A 20367-nucleotide genomic window follows, 5' to 3' on the forward strand; every position below is an offset into this window, starting at 1 on the left:
TGACTCCGATTTACGCTATAAATATACAAATAAGCTCAGAATAATTTCCCCGGAAAAATGGAAAAAACATCAACCCTATAACCCATGGAATTATTGCCTCAGCTAGGTAAAATAAACTCCCTCTAAAGCGCTCGGTCATCGCCCACATCACTTCCCACGCACCTCTGACTCCGATTTACGCTATAAATATACAAATAAGCTCAGAATAATTTTCTCGGAAAAATGGAAAAAACATCAAGCCTATAGCCCATGGAATTTTTGCCTCAGCTAGGTAAAATAAAGTCCCTCTAAAGCGCTCGCTCGTCGCCCACATCTCTTCCCACGCACGCTCTGACTCCTATTTACGCTATAAGTATGCAAATAAGCTCAGAATAATTTTCTCGAAAAAATGGAAAAAACATTAAGCCTATAGCCCATGGAATTATTGCCTCAGCTAGGTAAAATAAACTCCCTCTAAAGCACTCGCTCGTCGCCCACATCACTTCCCACGCTCCTCTGACTCCGATTTACGCTATAAATATACAGATAAGCTCAGAATAATTTTCCCGGAAAAATGGAAAAAACATCAAGCCTATAGCCCATGGAATTATTGCCTCAGCTAGGTAAAATAAACTCCCTCTAAAGCGCTCGCTCGTCGCCCACATCACTTCCCACGCACCTCTGACTCCGATTTACGCTATAAATATACAAATAAGCTCAGAATAATTTTCTCGAAAAAATGGAAAAAACATCAAGCCTATAGCCCATGGAATTTTTGCCTCAGCTAGGTAAAATAAAGTCCCTCTAAAGCGCTCGCTCGTCGCCCACATCTCTTCCCACGCACGCTCTGACTCCTATTTACGCTATAAATATACAAATAAGCTCAGAATAATTTTCTCGGAAAAATGGAAAAAAACATCAAACCTATAGCCCATGGAATTATTGCCTCAGCTAGGTGAAATAAACTCCCTCTAAAGCGCTCGCTCGTCGCCCACATCACTTCCCACGCACGCTCTGACTCCTATTTACGCTATAAGTATGCAAATAGGCTCAGAATAATTTTCTCGGAAAAATGGAAAAAACATCAAGCCTATAGCCCATGGAATTATTCCCTCAACTAGGTAAAATAAACTCCCTCTAAAGCGCTCGCTCGTCGCCCACATCACTTCCCACGCACCTCTGACTCCGATTTACGCTATAAATATACAAATAGGCTCAGAATAATTTTCTCGGAAAAATGGAAAAAACATCAAGCCTATATAGCCCATGGAATTATTCCCTCAACTAGGTAAAATAAACTCCCTCTAAAGCGCTCGCTCGTCGCCCACATCACTTCCCACGCACCTCTGACTCCGATTTACGCTATAAATATACAAATGAGCTCAGAATAATTTTCTCGAAAAAATGGAAAAAACATCAAGCCTATAGCCCATGGAATTATTGCCTCAGCTAGGTAAAATAAACTCCCTCTAAAGCGCTCGCTCGTCGCCCACATCACTTCCCACGCACCTCTGACTCCGATTTACGCTATAAATATACAATTAAGCTCAGAATAATTTTCTCGGAAAAATGGAAAAAACATCAAGCCTATAGCCCATGGAATTATTCCCTCAACTAGGTAAAATAAACTCCCTCTAAAGCGCTCGCCCGTCGCCCACATCACATCCCACGCACCTCTGACTCCGATTTACGCTATAAATATACAAATAAGCTCAGAATAATTTTCTCGGAAAAATGGAAAAAACATCAAGCCTATAGCCCATGGAATTATTCCCTCAACTAGGTAAAATAAACTCCCTCTAAAGCGCTCGCTCGTCGCCCACATCACTTCCCACGCACGCTCGGACTCCGATTTACGCTATAAATATGCAAATAAGCTCAGAATAATTTTCTCGGAAAAATGGAAAAAACATCAAGCCTATAGCCCATGGAATTATTGCCTCAGCTAGGTAAAATAAACTCCCTCTAAAGCGCTCGGTCATCGCCCACATCACTTCCCACGCACCTCTGACTCCGATTTACGCTATAAATATACAAATAAGCTCAGAATAATTTTCTCGAAAAAATGGAAAAAACATCAAGCCTATAGCCCATGGAATTATTGCCTCAGCTAGGTAAAATAAACTCCCTCTAAAGCGCTCGCTCGTCGCCAACATCTCTTCCCACGCACGCTCTGACTCCTATTTAGGCTACAAGTATGCAAATAAGCTCAGAATAATTTTCTCGGAAAAATGGAAAAAACATCAAGCCTATAGCCCATGGAATTATTGCCTCAGCTAGGTAAAATAAACTCCCTCTAAAGCGCTCGCTCGTCGCCCACATCACTTCCCACGCACCTCTGACTCCGATTTACGCTATAAATATACAAATAGGCTCAGAATAATTTTCTCGGAAAAATGGAAAAAACATCAAGCCTATATAGCCCATGGAATTATTCCCTCAACTAGGTAAAATAAACTCCCTCTAAAGCGCTCGCTCGTCGCCCACATCACTTCCCACGCACCTCTGACTCCGATTTACGCTATAAATATACAAATAAGCTCAGAATAATTTTCTCGAAAAAATGGAAAAAACATCAAGCCTATAGCCCATGGAATTATTGCCTCAGCTAGGTAAAATAAACTCCCTCTAAAGCGCTCGCTCGTCGCCCACATCACTTCCCACGCACCTCTGACTCCGATTTACGCTATAAATATACAATTAGGCTCAGAATCATTTTCTCGGAAAAATGGAAAAAACATCAAGCCTATAGCCCATGGAATTATTCCCTCAACTAGGTAAAATAAACTCCCTCTAAAGCGCTCGCTCGTCGCCCACATCACATCCCACGCACCTCTGACTCCGATTTACGCTATAAATATACAAATAAGCTCAGAATAATTTTCTCGGAAAAATGGAAAAAACATCAAGCCTATAGCCCATGGAATTATTCCCTCAACTAGGTAAAATAAACTCCCTCTAAAGCGCTCGCTCGTCGCCCACATCACTTCCCACGCACGCTCGGACTCCGATTTACGCTATAAATATGCAAATAAGCTCAGAATAATTTTCTCGGAAAAATGGAAAAAACATCAAGCCTATAGCCCATGGAATTATTGCCTCAGCTAGGTAAAATAAACTCCCTCTAAAGCGCTCGGTCATCGCCCACATCACTTCCCACGCACCTCTGACTCCGATTTACGCTATAAATATACAAATAAGCTCAGAATAATTTTCTCGAAAAAATGGAAAAAACATCAAGCCTATAGCCCATGGAATTATTGCCTCAGCTAGGTAAAATAAACTCCCTAAGCGCTCGCTCGTCGCCCACATCACTTCCCACGCACCTCTGACTCCGATTTACGCTATAAATATACAAATAAGCTCAGAATAATTTTCTCGGAAAAATGGAAAAAACATCAAGCCTATAGCCCAAGAATTATTGCCTCAGCTAGGTAAAATAAACTCCCTCTAAAGCGCTCGCTCGTCGCCCACATCACTTCCCACGCACCTCTGACTCCGATTTACGCTATAAATATACAATTAAGCTCAGAATAATTTTCTCGGAAAAATGGAAAAAACATCAAGCCTATAGCCCATGGAATTATTGCCTCAGCTAGGTAAAATAAACTCCCTCTAAAGCGCTCGCTCGTCGCCCACATCTCTTCCCACGCACGCTCTGACTCCTATTTAGGCTACAAGTATGCAAATAAGCTCAGAATAATTTTCTCGGAAAAATGGAAAAAACATCAAGCCTATAGCCCATGGAATTATTGCCTCAGCTAGGTAAAATAAACTCGCTCTAAAGCGCTCGCTCGTCGCCCACATCACTTCCCACGCTCCTCTGACTCCGATTTACGCTATAAATATACAATTAAGCTCAGAATAATTTTCTCGGAAAAATGGAAAAAACATCAAGCCTATAGCCCATGGAATTATTGCCTCAGCTAGGTAAAATAAACTCCCTCTAAAGCGCTCGCTCGTCGCCCACATCACTTCCCACGCACCTCTGACTCCGATTTACGCTATAAATATACAAATAAGCTCAGAATAATTTTCTCGGAAAAATGGAAAAAAACATCAAGCCTATAGCCCATGGAATTATTGCCTCAGCTGGGTAAAATAAACTCCCTCTAAAGCGCTCGCTCGTCGCCCACATCACTTCCCACGCTCCTCTGACTCCGATTTACGCTATAAATATACAATTAAGCTCAGAATAATTTTCTCGATAAAATGGAAAAAACATCAAGCCTATAGCCCATGGAATTATTGCCTCAGCTAGGTAAAATAAACTCCCTCTAAAGCGCTCGCTCGTCGCCCACATCTCTTCCCACGCACGCTCTGACTCCTATTTAGGCTACAAGTATGCAAAAAGGCTCAGAATAATTTTCTCGGAAAAATGGAAAAAACATCAAGCCTATAGCCCATGGAATTATTGCCTCAGCTAGGTAAAATAAACTCCCTCTAAAGCGCTCGGTCATCGCCCACATCACTTCCCACGCACCTCTGACTCCGATTTACGCTATAAATATACAAATAAGCTCAGAATAATTTTCTCGGAAAAATGGAAAAAACATCAAGCCTATAGCCCATGGAATTATTGCCTCAGCTAGGTAAAATAAACTCCCTCTAAAGCGCTCGCTCGTCGCCCACATCTCTTCCCACGCACGCTCTGACTCCGATTTACGCTATAAATATACAAATAAGCTCAGAATAATTTTCCCGGAAAAATGGAAAAAACATCAAGCCTATAGCCCATGGAATTATTGCCTCAGCTAGGTAAAATAAACTCCCTCTAAAGCGCTCGCTCGTCGCCCACATCACTTCCCACGCACCTCTGACTCCGATTTACGCTATAAATATACAAATAAGCTCAGAATAATTTTCTCGGAAATATGGAAAAAACATCAAGCCTATAGCCCATGGAATTATTGCCTCAGCTAGGTAAAATAAACTCCCTCTAAAGCGCTCGGTCATCGCCCACATCACTTCCCACGCACCTCTGATCCCGATTCACGCTATAAGTATGCAAATAGGCTCAGAATAATTTTCTCGGAAAAATGGAAAAAACATCAAGCCTATAGCCCATGGAATTATTCCCTAAGCTAGGTAAAATAAACTCCCTCTAAAGCGCTCGCTCGTCGCCCACATCACTTCCCACGCACCTCTGACTCCGATTTACGCTATAAATATACAAATAAGCTCAGAATAATTTTCTCGGAAAAATGGAAAAAACATCAAGCCTATAGCCTATGGAATTATTGTCTCAGCTAGGTAAAATAAACTCCCTCTAAAGCGCTTGCTCGTCGCCCACATCACTTCCCACGCACGCTCGGACTCCGATTTACGCTATAAATATGCAAATAAGCTCAGAATAATTTTCTCGGAAAAATGGAAAAAACATCAAGCCCATAGCCCATGGAATTATTCCCTCAACTAGGTAAAATAAACTCCCTCTAAAGCTCTCGCTCGTCGCCCACATCACTTCCCACGCACCTCTGACTCCGATTTACGCTATAAATATACAAATAAGCTCAGAATAATTTTCTCGAAAAAATGGAAAAAACGTCAAGCCCATAGCCCATGGAATTATTGCCTCAGCTAGGTGAAATAAACTCCCTCTAAAGCGCTCGCTCGTCGCCCACATCACTTCCCACGCACGCTCTGACTCCGATTTACGCTATAAACATGCAAATAAGCTCAGAATAATTTTCTCGGAAAAATGGAAAAAACATCAAGCCTACAGCCCATGGAATTTTTGCCTCAGCTAGGTAAAATAAACTCCCTCTACAGCGCTCGCTCGTCGCCCACATCACTTCCCACGCACCTCTGATCCCGATTCACGCTATAAGTATGCAAATAGGCTCAGAATAATTTTCTCGGAAAAATGGAAAAAACATCAAGCCTATAGCCCATGGAATTATTGCCTCAGCTAGGTAAAATAAACTCCCTCTAAAGCGCTCGCTCGTCGCCCACATCACTTCCCACGCACCTCTGACTCCGATTTACGCTATAAATATACAAATTAGCTCAGAATAATTTTCTCGGAAAAATGGAAAAAACATCAAGCCTATAGCCCATGGAATTATTGCCTCAGCTAGGTAAAATAAGCTCCCTCTAAAGCGCTCGCTCGTTACCCACATCACTTCCCACGCACCTCTGACTCCGATTTACGCAATAAGTATGCAAATAAGCTCAGAATAATTTTCTCGGAAAAATGGAAAAGCATCAAGCCTATAGCCCATGGAATTATTGCCTCAGCTAGGTAAAATAAACTCCCTCTAAAGCGCTCGGTCATCGCCCACATCACTTCCCACGCACCTCTGACTCCGATTTACGCAATAAGTATGGAAATAAGCTCAGAATAATTTTCTCGGAAAAATGGAAAAAACATCAAGCCTATAGCCCATGGAATTTTTGCCTCAGCTAGGTAAAATAAATTCCCTCTAAAGCGCTCGCTCGTCGCCCACATCTCTTCCCACGCACGCTCTGACTCCTATTTACGCTATAAGTATGCAAATAGGCTCAGAATAATTTTCTCGAAAAAATGGAAAAAACATCAAGCCTACAGCCCATGGAATTATTGCCTCAGCTAGGTAAAATAAACTCCCTCTAAAGCGCTCGCTCGTTACCCACATCACTTCCCACGCACCTCTGACTCCGATTTACGCAATAAGTATGCAAATAAGCTCAGAATAATTTTCTCGGAAAAATGGAAAAGCATCAAGCCTATAGCCCATGGAATTATTGCCTCAGCTAGGTAAAATAAACTCCCTCTAAAGCGCTCGCTCGTCGCCCACATCACTTCCCACGCACCTCTGACTCCGATTTACGCTATAAATATACAAATAAGCTCAGAATAATTTTCTCGGAAAATTGGAAAAAACATCAAGCCTATAGCCCATGGAATTTTTGCGTCAGCTAGGTAAAATAAACTCCCTCTAAAGCGCTCGCTCGTCACCCACATCACTTCCCACGCACGCTCTGACTCCGATTTACGCTATAAATATGCAAATAAGCTCAGAATAATTTTCTCGAAAAAATGGAAAAAACGTCAAGCCTATAGCCCATGGAATTATTGCCTCAGCTAGGTAAAATAAACTCCCTCTAAAGCGCTCGGTCATCGCCCACATCACTTCCCACGCACCTCTGACTCCGATTTACGCAATAAGTATGGAAATAAGCTCAGAATAATTTTCTCGGAAAAATGGAAAAAACATCAAGCCTATAGCCCATGGAATTTTTGCCTCAGCTAGGTAAAATAAATTCCCTCTAAAGCGCTCGCTCGTCGCCCACATCTCTTCCCACGCACGCTCTGACTCCTATTTATGCTATAAGTATGCAAATAGGCTCAGAATAATTTTCTCGAAAAAATGGAAAAAACATCAAGCCTACAGCCCATGGAATTATTGCCTCAGCTAGGTAAAATAAGCTCCCTCTAAAGCGCTCGCTCGTTACCCACATCACTTCCCACGCACCTCTGACTCCGATTTACGCAATAAGTATGCAAATAAGCTCAGAATAATTTTCTCGGAAAAATGGAAAAGCATCAAGCCTATAGCCCATGGAATTATTGCCTCAGCTAGGTAAAATAAACTCCCTCTAAAGCGCTCGCTCGTCGCCCACATCACTTCCCACGCACCTCGGACTCCGATTTACGCTATAAATATACAAATAAGCTCAGAATAATTTTCTCGGAAAATTGGAAAAAACATCAAGCCTATAGCCCATGGAATTTTTGCGTCAGCTAGGTAAAATAAACTCCCTCTAAAGCGCTCGCTCGTCACCCACATCACTTCCCACGCACGCTCTGACTCCGATTTACGCTATAAATATGCAAATAAGCTCAGAATAATTTTCTCGGAAAAATGGAAAAAACATCAAGCCTATAGCCCATGGAATTTTTGCCTCAGCTAGGTAAAATAAATTCCCTCTAAAGCGCTCGCTCGTCGCCCACATCTCTTCCCACGCACGCTCTGACTCCTATTTACGCTATAAGTATGCAAATAAGCTCAGAATAATTTTCTCGAAAAAATGGAAAAAACATCAAGCCTATAGCCCATGGAATTATTGCCTCAGCTAGGTAAAATAAAGTCCCTCTGAAGCGCTCGCTCGTCGCCCACATCTCTTCCCACGCACGCTCTGACTCCTATTTATGCTATAAGTATGCAAATAAGCTCAGAATAATTTTCTCGAAAAAATGGAAAAAACATCAAGCCTATAGCCCATGGAATTATTGCCTCAGCTAGGTAAAATAAACTCCCTCTAAAGCGCTCGCTCGTCGCCCACATCACTTCCCACGCACGCTCGGACTCCGATTTACGCTATAAATATGCAAATAAGCTCAGAATAATTTTCTCGGAAAAATGGAAAAAACATCAACCCCATAGCCCATGGAATTATTCCCTCAACTAGGTAAAATAAACTCCCTCTAAAGCGCTCGCTCGTCGACCACATCACTTCCCACGCACCTCTGACTCCGATTTACGCTATAAATATACAAATAAGCTCAGAATAATTTTCTCGGAAAAATGGAAAAAACATCAAGCCTATAGCCCATGGAATTATTGCCTCAGCTAGGTAAAATAAACTCCCTCTAAAGCGCTCGGTCATCGCCCACATCACTTCCCACGCACCTCTGACTCCGATTTACGCAATAAGTATGCAAATAAGCTCAGAATAATTTTCTCGGAAAAATGGAAAAAACATCAAGCCTATAGCCCATGGAATTTTTGCCTCAGCTAGGTAAAATAAATTCCCTCTAAAGCGCTCGCTCGTCGCCCACATCACTTCCCACGCACCTCTGACTCCGATTTACGCTATAAATATACAAATAAGCTCAGAATAATTTTCTCGGAAAAATGGAAAAAACATCAAGCCTATAGCCTATGGAATTATTGTCTCAGCTAGGTAAAATAAACTCCCTCTAAAGCGCTCGCTCGTCGCCCACATCACTTCCCACGCACGCTCGGACTCCGATTTACGCTATAAATATGCAAATAAGCTCAGAATAATTTTCTCGGAAAAATGGAAAAAACATCAAGCCCATAGCCCATGGGATTATTCCCTCAACTAGGTAAAATAAACTCCCTCTAAAGCGCTCGCTCGTCGCCCACATCACTTCCCACGCACCTCTGACTCCGATTTACGCTATAAGTATGCAAATAAGCTCAGAATAATTTTCTCGAAAAAATGGAAAAAACATCAAGCCTATAGCCCATGGAATTATTGCCTCAGCTAGGTGAAATAAACTCCCTCTAAAGCGCTCGCTCGTCGCCCACATCACTTCCCACGCACGCTCTGACTCCGATTTACGCTATAAACATGCAAATAAGCTCAGAATAATTTTCTCGGAAAAATGGAAAAAACATCAAGCCTACAGCCCATGGAATTTTTGCCTCAGCTAGGTAAAATAAACTCCCTCTAAAGCGCTCGCTCGTCGCCCACATCACTTCCCACGCACCTCTGATCCCGATTCACGCTATAAGTATGCAAATAGGCTCAGAATAATTTTCCCGGAAAAATGGAAAAAACATCAAGCCTATAGCCCATGGAATTATTCCCTCAACTAGGTAAAATAAACTCCCTCTAACGCGCTCGCTCGTCGCCCACATCACTTCCCACGCACCTCTGACTCCGATTTACGCAATAAATATACAAATTAGCTCAGAATAATTTTCTCGGAAGAATGGAAAAAACATCAAGCCTATAGCCCATGGAATTATTGCCTCAGCTAGGTAAAATAAACTCCCTCTAAAGCGCTCGCTCGTTACCCACATCACTTCCCACGCACCTCTGACTCCGATTTACGCAATAAGTATGCAAATAAGCTCAGAATAATTTTCTCGGAAAAATGGAAAAGCATCAAGCCTATAGCCCATGGAATTATTGCCTCAGCTAGGTAAAATAAACTCCCTCTAAAGCGCTCGCTCGTCGCCCACATCACTTCCCACGCACCTCTGACTCCGATTTACGCTATAAATATACAAATAAGCTCAGAATAATTTTCTCGGAAAATTGGAAAAAACATCAAGCCTATAGCCCATGGAATTTTTGCGTCAGCTAGGTAAAATAAACTCCCTCTAAAGCGCTCGCTCGTCGCCCACATCACTTCCCACGCACGCTCGGACTCCGATTTACGCTATAAATATGCAAATAAGCTCAGAATAATTTTCTCGAAAAAATGGAAAAAAGGTCAAGCCTATAGCCCATGGAATTATTCCCTCAACTAGGTAAAATAAACTCCCTCGAAAGCGCTCGGTCATCGCCCACATCACTTCCCACGCACCTCTGACTCCGATTTACGCAATAAGTATGCAAATAAGCTCAGAATTATTTTCTCGGAAAAATGGAAAAAACATCAAGCCTATAGCCCATGGAATTTTTGCCTCAGCTAGGTAAAATAAACTCCCTCTAAAGCGCTCGCTCGTCGCCCACATCACTTCCCACGCACCTCTGACTCCGATTTACGCAATAAGTATGCAAAGAAGCTCAGAATTATTTTCTCGGAAAAATGGAAAAAACATCAAGCCTACAGCCCATGGAATTTTTGCCTCAGCTAGGTAAAATAAACTCCCTCGAAAGCGCTCGGTCATCGCCCACATCACTTCCCACGCACCTCTGACTCCGATTTACGCAATAAGTATGCAAATAAGCTCAGAATAATTTTCTCGGAAAAATGGAAAAAACATCAAGCCTATAGCCCATGGAATTATTGCCTCAGCTAGGTAAAATAAACTCCCTCTAAAGCGCTCGCTCGTTACCCACATCACTTCCCACGCACGCTCTGACTCCGATTTACGCTATAAACATGCAAATAAGCTCAGAATAATTTTCTCGGAAAAATGGAAAAAATATCAAGCCTACAGCCCATGGAATTTTTGCCTCAGCTAGGTAAAATAAACTCCCTCTAAAGCGCTCGGTCATCGCCCACATCACTTCCCACGCACCTCTGACTCCGATTTACGCAATAAGTATGCAAATAAGCTCAGAATAATTTTCTCGGAAAAATGGAAAAAACATCAAGCCTATAGCCCATGGAATTATTCCCTCAACTAGGTAAAATAAACTCCCTCGAAAGCGCTCGGTCATCGCCCACATCACTTCCCACGCACCTCTGACTCCGATTTACGCAATAAGTATGCAAATAAGCTCAGAATTATTTTCTCGGAAAAATGGAAAAAACATCAAGCCTATAGCCCATGGAATTTTTGCCTCAGCTAGGTAAAATAAACTCCCTCTAAAGCGCTCGCTCGTCGCCCACATCACTTCCCACGCACCTCTGACTCCGATTTACGCAATAAGTATGCAAATAAGCTCAGAATTATTTTCTCGGAAAAATGGAAAAAACATCAAGCCTACAGCCCATGGAATTTTTGCCTCAGCTAGGTAAAATAAACTCCCTCGAAAGCGCTCGGTCATCGCCCACATCACTTCCCACGCACCTCTGACTCCGATTTACGCAATAAGTATGCAAATAAGCTCAGAATAATTTTCTCGGAAAAATGGAAAAAACATCAAGCCTATAGCCCATGGAATTATTGCCTCAGCTAGGTAAAATAAACTCCCTCTAAAGCGCTCGCTCGTTACCCACATCACTTCCCACGCACCTCTGACTCCGATTTACGCAATAAGTATGCAAATAAGCTCAGAATAATTTTCTCGGAAAAATGGAAAAGCATCAAGCCTATAGCCCATGGAATTATTGCCTCAGCCAGGTAAAATGAACTCCCTCTAAAGCGCTCGGTCATCGCCCACATCACTTCCCTCGCACCTCTGACTCCGATTTACGCAATAAGTATGCAAATAAGCTCAGAATTATTTTCTCGGAAAAATGGAAAAAACATCAAGCCTACAGCCCATGGAATTTTTGCCTCAGCTAGGTAAAATAAACTCCCTCGAAAGCGCTCGGTCATCGCCCACATCACTTCCCACGCACCTCTGACTCCGATTTACGCAATAAGTATGCAAATAAGCTCAGAATAATTTTCTCGGAAAAATGGAAAAAACATCAAGCCTATAGCCCATGGAATTATTCCCTCAACTAGGTAAAATAAACTCCCTCGAAAGCGCTCGGTCATCGCCCACATCACTTCCCACGCACCTCTGACTCCGATTTACGCAATAAGTATGCAAATAAGCTCAGAATTATTTTCTCGGAAAAATGGAAAAAACATCAAGCCTACAGCCCATGGAATTTTTGCCTCAGCTAGGTAAAATAAACTCCCTCTAAAGCGCTCGCTCGTCGCCCACATCACTTCCCACGCACCTCTGACTCCGATTTACGCAATAAGTATGCAAATAAGCTCAGAATTATTTTCTCGGAAAAATGGAAAAAACATCAAGCCTACAGCCCATGGAATTTTTGCCTCAGCTAGGTAAAATAAACTCCCTCGAAAGCGCTCGGTCATCGCCCACATCACTTCCCACGCACCTCTGACTCCGATTTACGCAATAAGTATGCAAATAAGCTCAGAATAATTTTCTCGGAAAAATGGAAAAAACATCAAGCCTATAGCCCATGGAATTATTGCCTCAGCTAGGTAAAATAAACTCCCTCTAAAGCGCTCGCTCGTTACCCACATCACTTCCCACGCACCTCTGACTCCGATTTACGCTATAAGTATGCAAATAAGCTCAGAATAATTTTCTCGAAATAATGGAAAAAACATCAAGCCTTTAGCCCATGGAATTATTGCCTCAGCTAGGTGAAGTAAACTCCCTCTAAAGCGCTCGCTCGTCGCCCACATCACTTCCCACGCACGCTCTGACTCCGATTTACGCTATAAACATGCAAATAAGCTCAGAATAATTTTCTCGGAAAAAATGGAAAAAACATCAAGCATATAGCCCATGGAATTTTTGCCTCAGCTAGGTAAAATAAAGTCCCTCTAAAGCGCTCGCTCGTCGCCCACATCTCTTCCCACGCACGCTCTGACTCCGATTTACGCTATAAGTATACAAATAAGCTCAAAATACTTCTCTCGAAAAAATGGAAAAAACATCAAGCCTATAGCCCATGGAATTATTGCCTCAGCTAGGTGAAATAAACTCCCTCTAAAGCGCTTGCTCGTCGTCCACATCTCTTCTCACGCATGCTCTGACTCCGATTTACGCTATAAATATACAAATAAGCTCAAAATACTTCTCTCGAAAAAATGTAAAAAACATCAAGCCTATAGCCCATGGAATTATTGCCTCAGCTAGGTGAAATAAGCTCCCTCTAAAGCGCTTGCTAGTCGTCCACATCTCTTCCCACGCATGCTCTGACTCCGATTTACGCTATAAATATGCGAATAAGCTCAGAATAATTTTCTCGTAAAAATGGAAAAAACATCAAGCCTATAGCCCATGGAATTATTGCCTCAGCTAGGTAAAATAAACTCCCTCTAAAGCGCTCGGTCATCGCCCACATCTCTTCCCACGCACGCTCTGACTCCGATTTACGCTATAAATATGCAAATAAGCTCAGAATAATTTTCTCGAAAAAATGGAAAAACCATCAAGCCTATAGCCCATGGAATTATTGCCTCAGCTAGGTGAAATAAACTCCCTATAAAGCGCTTGCTCGTCGCCCACATCTCTTCCCACGCACGCTCTGGCTCCGATTTACGCTATAAATATGCAAATAAGCTCAGAATAATTTTCTCGTAAAAATGGAAAAAACATCAAGCCTATAGCCCATGGAATTATTGCCTCAGCTAGGTAAAATAAACTCCCTCTAAAGCGCTTGCTCGTCGCCCACATCTCTTCCCACGCACGCTCTGACTCCGATTTACGCTATAAATATGCAGAAAAGCACAGAATAATTTTCTCGAAAAAATGGAAAAAACATCAAGCCTATAGCCCATGGAATTATTGCCTCAGCTAGGTGAAATAAACTCCCTATAAAGCGCTTGCTCGTCGCCCACATCTCTTCCCACGCACGCTCTGGCTCCGATTTACGCTATAAATATGCAAATAAGCTCAGAATAATTTTCTCGAAAAAATGGAAAAAACATCAAGCCCATGGAATTATTGCCTCAGCTAGGTGAAATAAACTCCCTCTAAAGCGCTTGCTCGTCGCCCACATCTCTTCCCATGCATGCTGTGACTCCGATTTACGCTATAAATATACAAATAAGCTCAAAATAATTCTCTCGAAAAAATGGAAAATACATCAAGCCTATAGCTCATGGAATTATTGCCTCAGCTAGGTGAAATAATCTCCCTGTAAAGCGCTTGCTCGTCGTCCACATCTCTTCCCACGCATGCTCTGACTCCGATTTACACTATAGATATACAAATAAGCTCAAAATAATTCTCTCGAAAAAATGGAAAATACATCAAGCCTATAGCTCATGGAATTATTGCCTCAGCTAAGTGAAATAATCTCCCTCTAAAGCGCTTGCTCGTCGTCCACATCTCTTCCCACGCATGCTCTGACTCCGATTTACGCTATAAATATGCAGACAAGCACAGAATAATTTTCTCGAAAAAATGGAAAAAACATCAAGCCTATAGCCCATGGAATTATTGCCTCAGCTAGGTGAAATAAACTCCCTCTAAAGCGCTTGCTCGTCGTCCACATCTCTTCCCACGCATGCTCTGACTCCGCTTTACGCTATAAATATGCGAATAAGCTCAGAATAATTTTCTCGTAAAAATGGAAAAAACATCAAGCCTATAGCCCATGGAATTATTGCCTCAGCTAGGTAAAATACGCTCCCTCTAAAGCGCTTGCTCGTCGCCCACATCTCTTCCCACGCACGCTCTGACTCCTATTTACGCTATAAATATGCAAATAAGCTCAGAATAATTTTCTCGAAAAAATGGAAAAAGCATCAAGCCTATAGCCCATGGAATTATTGCGTCAGCTAGGTAAAATAAACTCCCTCTAAAGCGCTTGCTCGTCGCCCACATCTCTTCCCACGCACGCTCTGACTCCGATTTACGCTATAAATATGCAGATAAGCACAGAATAATTTTCTCGAAAAAATGGAAAAAACATCAAGCCTATAGCCCATGGAATTATTGCCTCAGCTAGGTGAAATAAACTCCCTATAAAGCGCTTGCTCGTCGTCGACATCTCTTCCCACGCACGCTCTGGCTCCGATTTACGCTATAAATATGCAAATAAGCTCAGAATAATTTTCTCGTAAAAATGGAAAAAACATCAAGCCTATAGCCCATGGAATTATTGCCTCAGCTAGGTAAAATACGCTCCCTCTAAAGCGCTCGCTCGTCGCCCACATCACTTCCCACGCACCTCTGACTCCGATTTACGCTATAAATATACAAATAAGCTCAGAATAATTTTCTCGGAAAAATGGAAAAAACATCAAGCCCATGGAATTATTGCCTCAGCTAGGTGAAATAAACTCCCTCTAAAGCGCTTGCTCGTCGCCCACATCTCTTCCCACGCACGCTCTGAATCGTCAAATTCACAAGTGCCCTTTCCTGGTTAAGATTCCAAATCATGTGTCCTGTTCGGCAACACCAGAGATCAGTTGCACAATGTCATTTGCAAATCGAAGGTTGGTGAGATATTCACCGTTGGTCCTCACTCCTAAGGCTTCAAAGTCTAACAGCTTGAATACTTCTAGGCAGGTGGTGAATAGCATTGTAGAGAACATGTCTTCTTGCCTGATCCCTTTCTAGACAGGCAACTTTCTGCTTTCGCTGCGGAGAACTGAGATAACTGTAGAATCGGCGTAGGTACTTCCCAATATGTTCGCGTATGCCTCCTGTACTCCTTGATTACGCGAGCCTCCATGACTGCTTGTATCTCTAGTGATTCAAACGCCGTTTCATAATCCATGAAAGCTATATATATATATATATATATATATATATATATATATATATATATATATATATATATATATATATATATATATATATATATATATATATATATATAGGTTGATTGTACTCTGCAGATTTCTCAATTACCTGAATAATGATGTCGGCCTGTTTTCTTGGTTGAAGTGTAGCCCTGATTCTATTGGAAATTATATTGAATATTTTATACCATGCTAAAAGAAAGCTAATGGACCTATAGTTATTCAATTATGTAACGTCTCCCTTCTTAGGGATTAGTACAGTGTTGACATCCTTCCAGCTCTCTGGTACGCTTGAATTTGGGAGGCATTGCGTATGGTTCATGGAAAGCGTAATACGAAAGAGTGAGAAATGGTTGACCTGGGACTCACCTTTTACAAAAGAAGAAAGATGGGAAAATCACACATTTTACAATCCTAATAACACATAACTTGTCTTTATTCAAAATAAACATCGTAAAACAATAACAGGTGCTTCATTCGGCCTCGTACATGCCATACACTCCTACAATATCTATATAGCCAAAGCACGCAAGATGTAATGAACAGGTGAAATGAAAGTTTTGGCACGTAATAACCCACAAGCTTTCTGTAACACGAATATAAGGCGCCTTTATCTGTAACGTCATCTGGAACTGCGCGTGTACCTAATCAGTAATAGATTTTAAAAATAATGTCCAAGTAGGTACCACCCCGCGTTGGGGTTGCAGAGCGGCCCCATTAAATCCTCCGAACCCTTACCTCACTAACGAGCTTTGGGAGAGAGTCTGGGCCAGCTCCGACCTCGAGGATCAGCAACGGCTGATTGCGAGGGCCCAGGATGCGGCCCGAGCTCAAGGCATTCTGGAATGAGGACGCCTCTCCAAAGCTGCATTCACCCAATAAAAATGTTTATTTTCTCTCTCTCTCATCCGGGACGCCCCGTGTCTCGAAATTCTGGCCATGAAACGTACGCATGACCTAATCGTCGTTGCCGTACTCCTGAAAGTGTGGGTGCTAAACGAGAGACACGTCCATCTCCCCGCCCGGCAGGCAGGAATAGAGTGAGTGGCAAGGGAACAGCGAGGACCGGATGAGTCTCTGCTTCTGCGAGGACGCCCGGGAGCCCATCGAGACGTGCGAGACGGCCGCGCTGCGACGGTCTCCCGCCAGGTGGGAGTCGGCTCGGCTTGGAGGACCCTGCGTGAATGTATCATCGACAAAGAGCCTTTACTGTCCACTAATATGTATTAACCTACAATTGCTAGGTGGGTAAGTGGAGCGCAGAGGTATAATAGAAGCATATATCGTCTATCATGACATTTGGCTTACGCGCATTCCACCTTTCCTTAACGCATCGTGTAGTTTTTCCTACGTAATGTGTGCCGACTAATTGTCGAACGACATATGTTTCACCTTCCACTCATGCGACCTAAGGACCGCGGTGCACGTGGTGAGCTTTTCTAAATGTATCAATTCTTAATTATGACTTTCAACCTCTTACAGCAACGTTGTTAAGAGCTACTTTCCCCACTTTCGCCTCCGCGTGTAGAAAAAAAAAATCCCGAAAATAGTACAATACTGGGCCAACCCGCGGCGGAACTGAAGCAGGCGTTAAACACTCCCCATACACTCCCCATAAGTGAGCCGAACCCAAAGATGGTGCAATGCCGGGCCGACCCGCGGCGGAGGTGAAATAGGCATTAAGCACTCCCCATACCTGGGCCGATGCCGAATATAGTGCGATGCCGGGCCGACCCGCGGCTGAGGTGCAGTTCGCCATTAAGCGGCCCACACACACAGCTTCGCTGGTAATCATTCTTCACAGAGTAAAAGGGCACTGAGTTATTCGGGCATATGATCTTTTTTTTTGTCTAATATAGAATTGGTGTTAAAGGTAAGGTATGACTAAGCCAACGGAACGAAAGACTAAGGTTGACGATATATAGAAGACTACGGTAATGCTGGATTGTCTAGAAAAAGATCGGAATTCGCGAATAGTAGTCAGCCTCTAGGATAACATATATCAAGGCAAATTAGTCAAAGGTGATTCAAAGGTGATCCTGCTCAAGGAAAGGAAATTTACCGGAAAATAAAATCGGTTGGATAGCATACGGCACCCGTAACGAAATCGTGGTCGACAGCTTACAGCTATCCTTGAAATTGGTAAAATAGTTGCATTCTACGGGTACTAATATAAGGAGCAGAGACTTCGAAATTAACAAGAGCAAGAAAACAGTGAAGTGAAGTAGAAAGCAAACAGGGGTAGCCGATATGTTAGTCCATATTAAGAGGAAAAGATGGAAGAGGACGGACCATGTAATGCGTAGGACAGATGACCGGTGGTTTATTGGAGTTACACAATGGGTGCCAATGGAAAGTAAGGGCAGTCGTGGATGGCAAGGGGTTAGGTAGCGTGATAAATATAGGAAGTATGCAGACATAAGATGAAATAGGGAGCCACAAGACAATGCTTATTAGAAATTTCTGAGAGAGGACGCGAATAGGCAGATAATAATAATAATAATGACTGCTTTATCTTTTCCCCTTAGGGTTAGCTTCCTTCTTCATTGCTTAACTTTTTTACGGCCACCTTCGCTCATAGACGCAATGAGGTTCAATGGACAACGCACCAATGCAATAACCAACAAACTTAACCGACAACTGCTCGAGCAGAAGAAAGATCTTTATTTTCTCTCAAATGCAGCAATGGAGCATGACATTAGAGATATGTCGTTTGGTTTTTTTGTCGTCCGTGAGCGCGGCATTAGTTGCGCTATTGTATACAGAGTTACGGTATCTCGAAATCAACGACATATAACATTCAATATCTGCCATTTTTTAATATCTTCTTTTTTTGAAGATCGCACTATGCTTGCGTATTTCGCTTCTATTAGTTCATTTATGCACTGTCAGAGTGTCTTTGCTATATTACCAACAAGCCGATGTGAATAATTTCGTCAGTAGTTTTATGTTTGTGAGAAAGGAAGTACGAGTACAATGTAAGTACAATGAACCAAGAATTGAGTAGGATAACCTGCATGGTTCCTGGAGTAGCGAGGCAAAGAGCTGAAAGAAAGAAAGCTCGTGCAGCCAATAACATCTGATGGTTTTGTTTAAAATGCTGCAGCATATATCGGGTGTTTCTGCGAAGACTTTCAGTTATCTTTAAAAATGATGTGCGGCAGATAGCACAATTCTAGTACTCGAGCTGGATTACTCGAAGAGGCGGACATGCACAAGAAATCGAAGCGCTTGATATAATAATTAACAAATTCATGAATTAATCTCTAACTAATTGTCTTACGTCACATATTGCAATTTACAAACTTTATCTCGTGATGCTGTAAGGCAAATCCACTTGAATGGAATTCTGTGGATGGCATCATTTTAGAGATAGGCACCATCAAGCTTGCTGTAAAAATGCGCTGTCATTCCACTTACGTTTTGAATACGCCGTTTTATGCCTGAAGCACATAAGCAACTGGACCACCAATGTATTCCTTCGCAAAGTTTGGGAATTATTATATCGAAACTGGTGTCATCCTGAGAATTTGTTGCAAATACCTAGCGAACTCCGAGGCTACAATTTATAGAGTACAATATGTACTGCAAATGGATTAGTGAAAACGTAATTATTGATTTTTTTATTTATCTAATTAGGCATTTCGATTTCTCGCCCAGATAATGTCCGCCTGTTTGGGTAATTTTTAAATATCTGAAAGTCTTCGCAGAAACACCCGGTATAAAATGGACTCATAAAGAACCAACAGGGAATATGAAATGTAATGAAGTTCAACATGGCAATAGATGGTCCGGAGTAGAATTTCGTTTCGCGTGTCCTGACGCTGTTGTGCAACGTAGAATGTCTCAGTTGGTCCGAATTAGCACGCCGAAATGACTGATGCATGCCCTATGAAAACAGAATTATGCAGATACTAAGTCGGCGTTGGAGTTTATGTGGAGCGATGCTTAAGTGAAGCGCGTAATCAAATGCTATACAACTAACGGTGATGCGTACAACTGTGGTTACTTTCATCCTGTCGAGTGTGCGATGCCATACAATGTTTATATTTATGCACCACGAAGGTCACAGCTTTATTCTCATTTAATTTTTTAAGGTTTGTAAACAAGACTTCTCAGTCTGTGCCGAAATTCAAACACTAAATCACGCGGATCAGTGCGTGCGTGCGTGCGAAAGAGAGAATAGGACAATGGTTCTACGACAACTACACGAAGTCTAAGGGCGACGAAAATGGCGCGGACGTTAAGCTGCCATATGACTAAGACGCCATCATGACGGCGATGACATATCCGCTACGCGGGTGTGACGAAAACAGTACAATAACGACACCGGTGAGACACGAAAACAATAACAACGACGGCATGGTGACAATGACACGTAGATGATGACACCGACATGCCGAGCACGACCACCACAAGAGTAGGAAATGACAGCGATATGACAATTACGTGATAGTGATTAATATGACGTCGGTGGTCTGAATACTTAGCTGCTGTCGAAGGGGAAAAAATTGAGCACGAACCATCGACGGCGATTGCCAAATGAACAAACGATTGAGCGGTAAAGTTAAACAACGAATGGCGG

Source organism: Dermacentor variabilis, chromosome 5 (assembly GCF_050947875.1).
Source record: "Dermacentor variabilis isolate Ectoservices chromosome 5, ASM5094787v1, whole genome shotgun sequence".
Taxonomy (NCBI): domain Eukaryota; kingdom Metazoa; phylum Arthropoda; class Arachnida; order Ixodida; family Ixodidae; genus Dermacentor; species Dermacentor variabilis.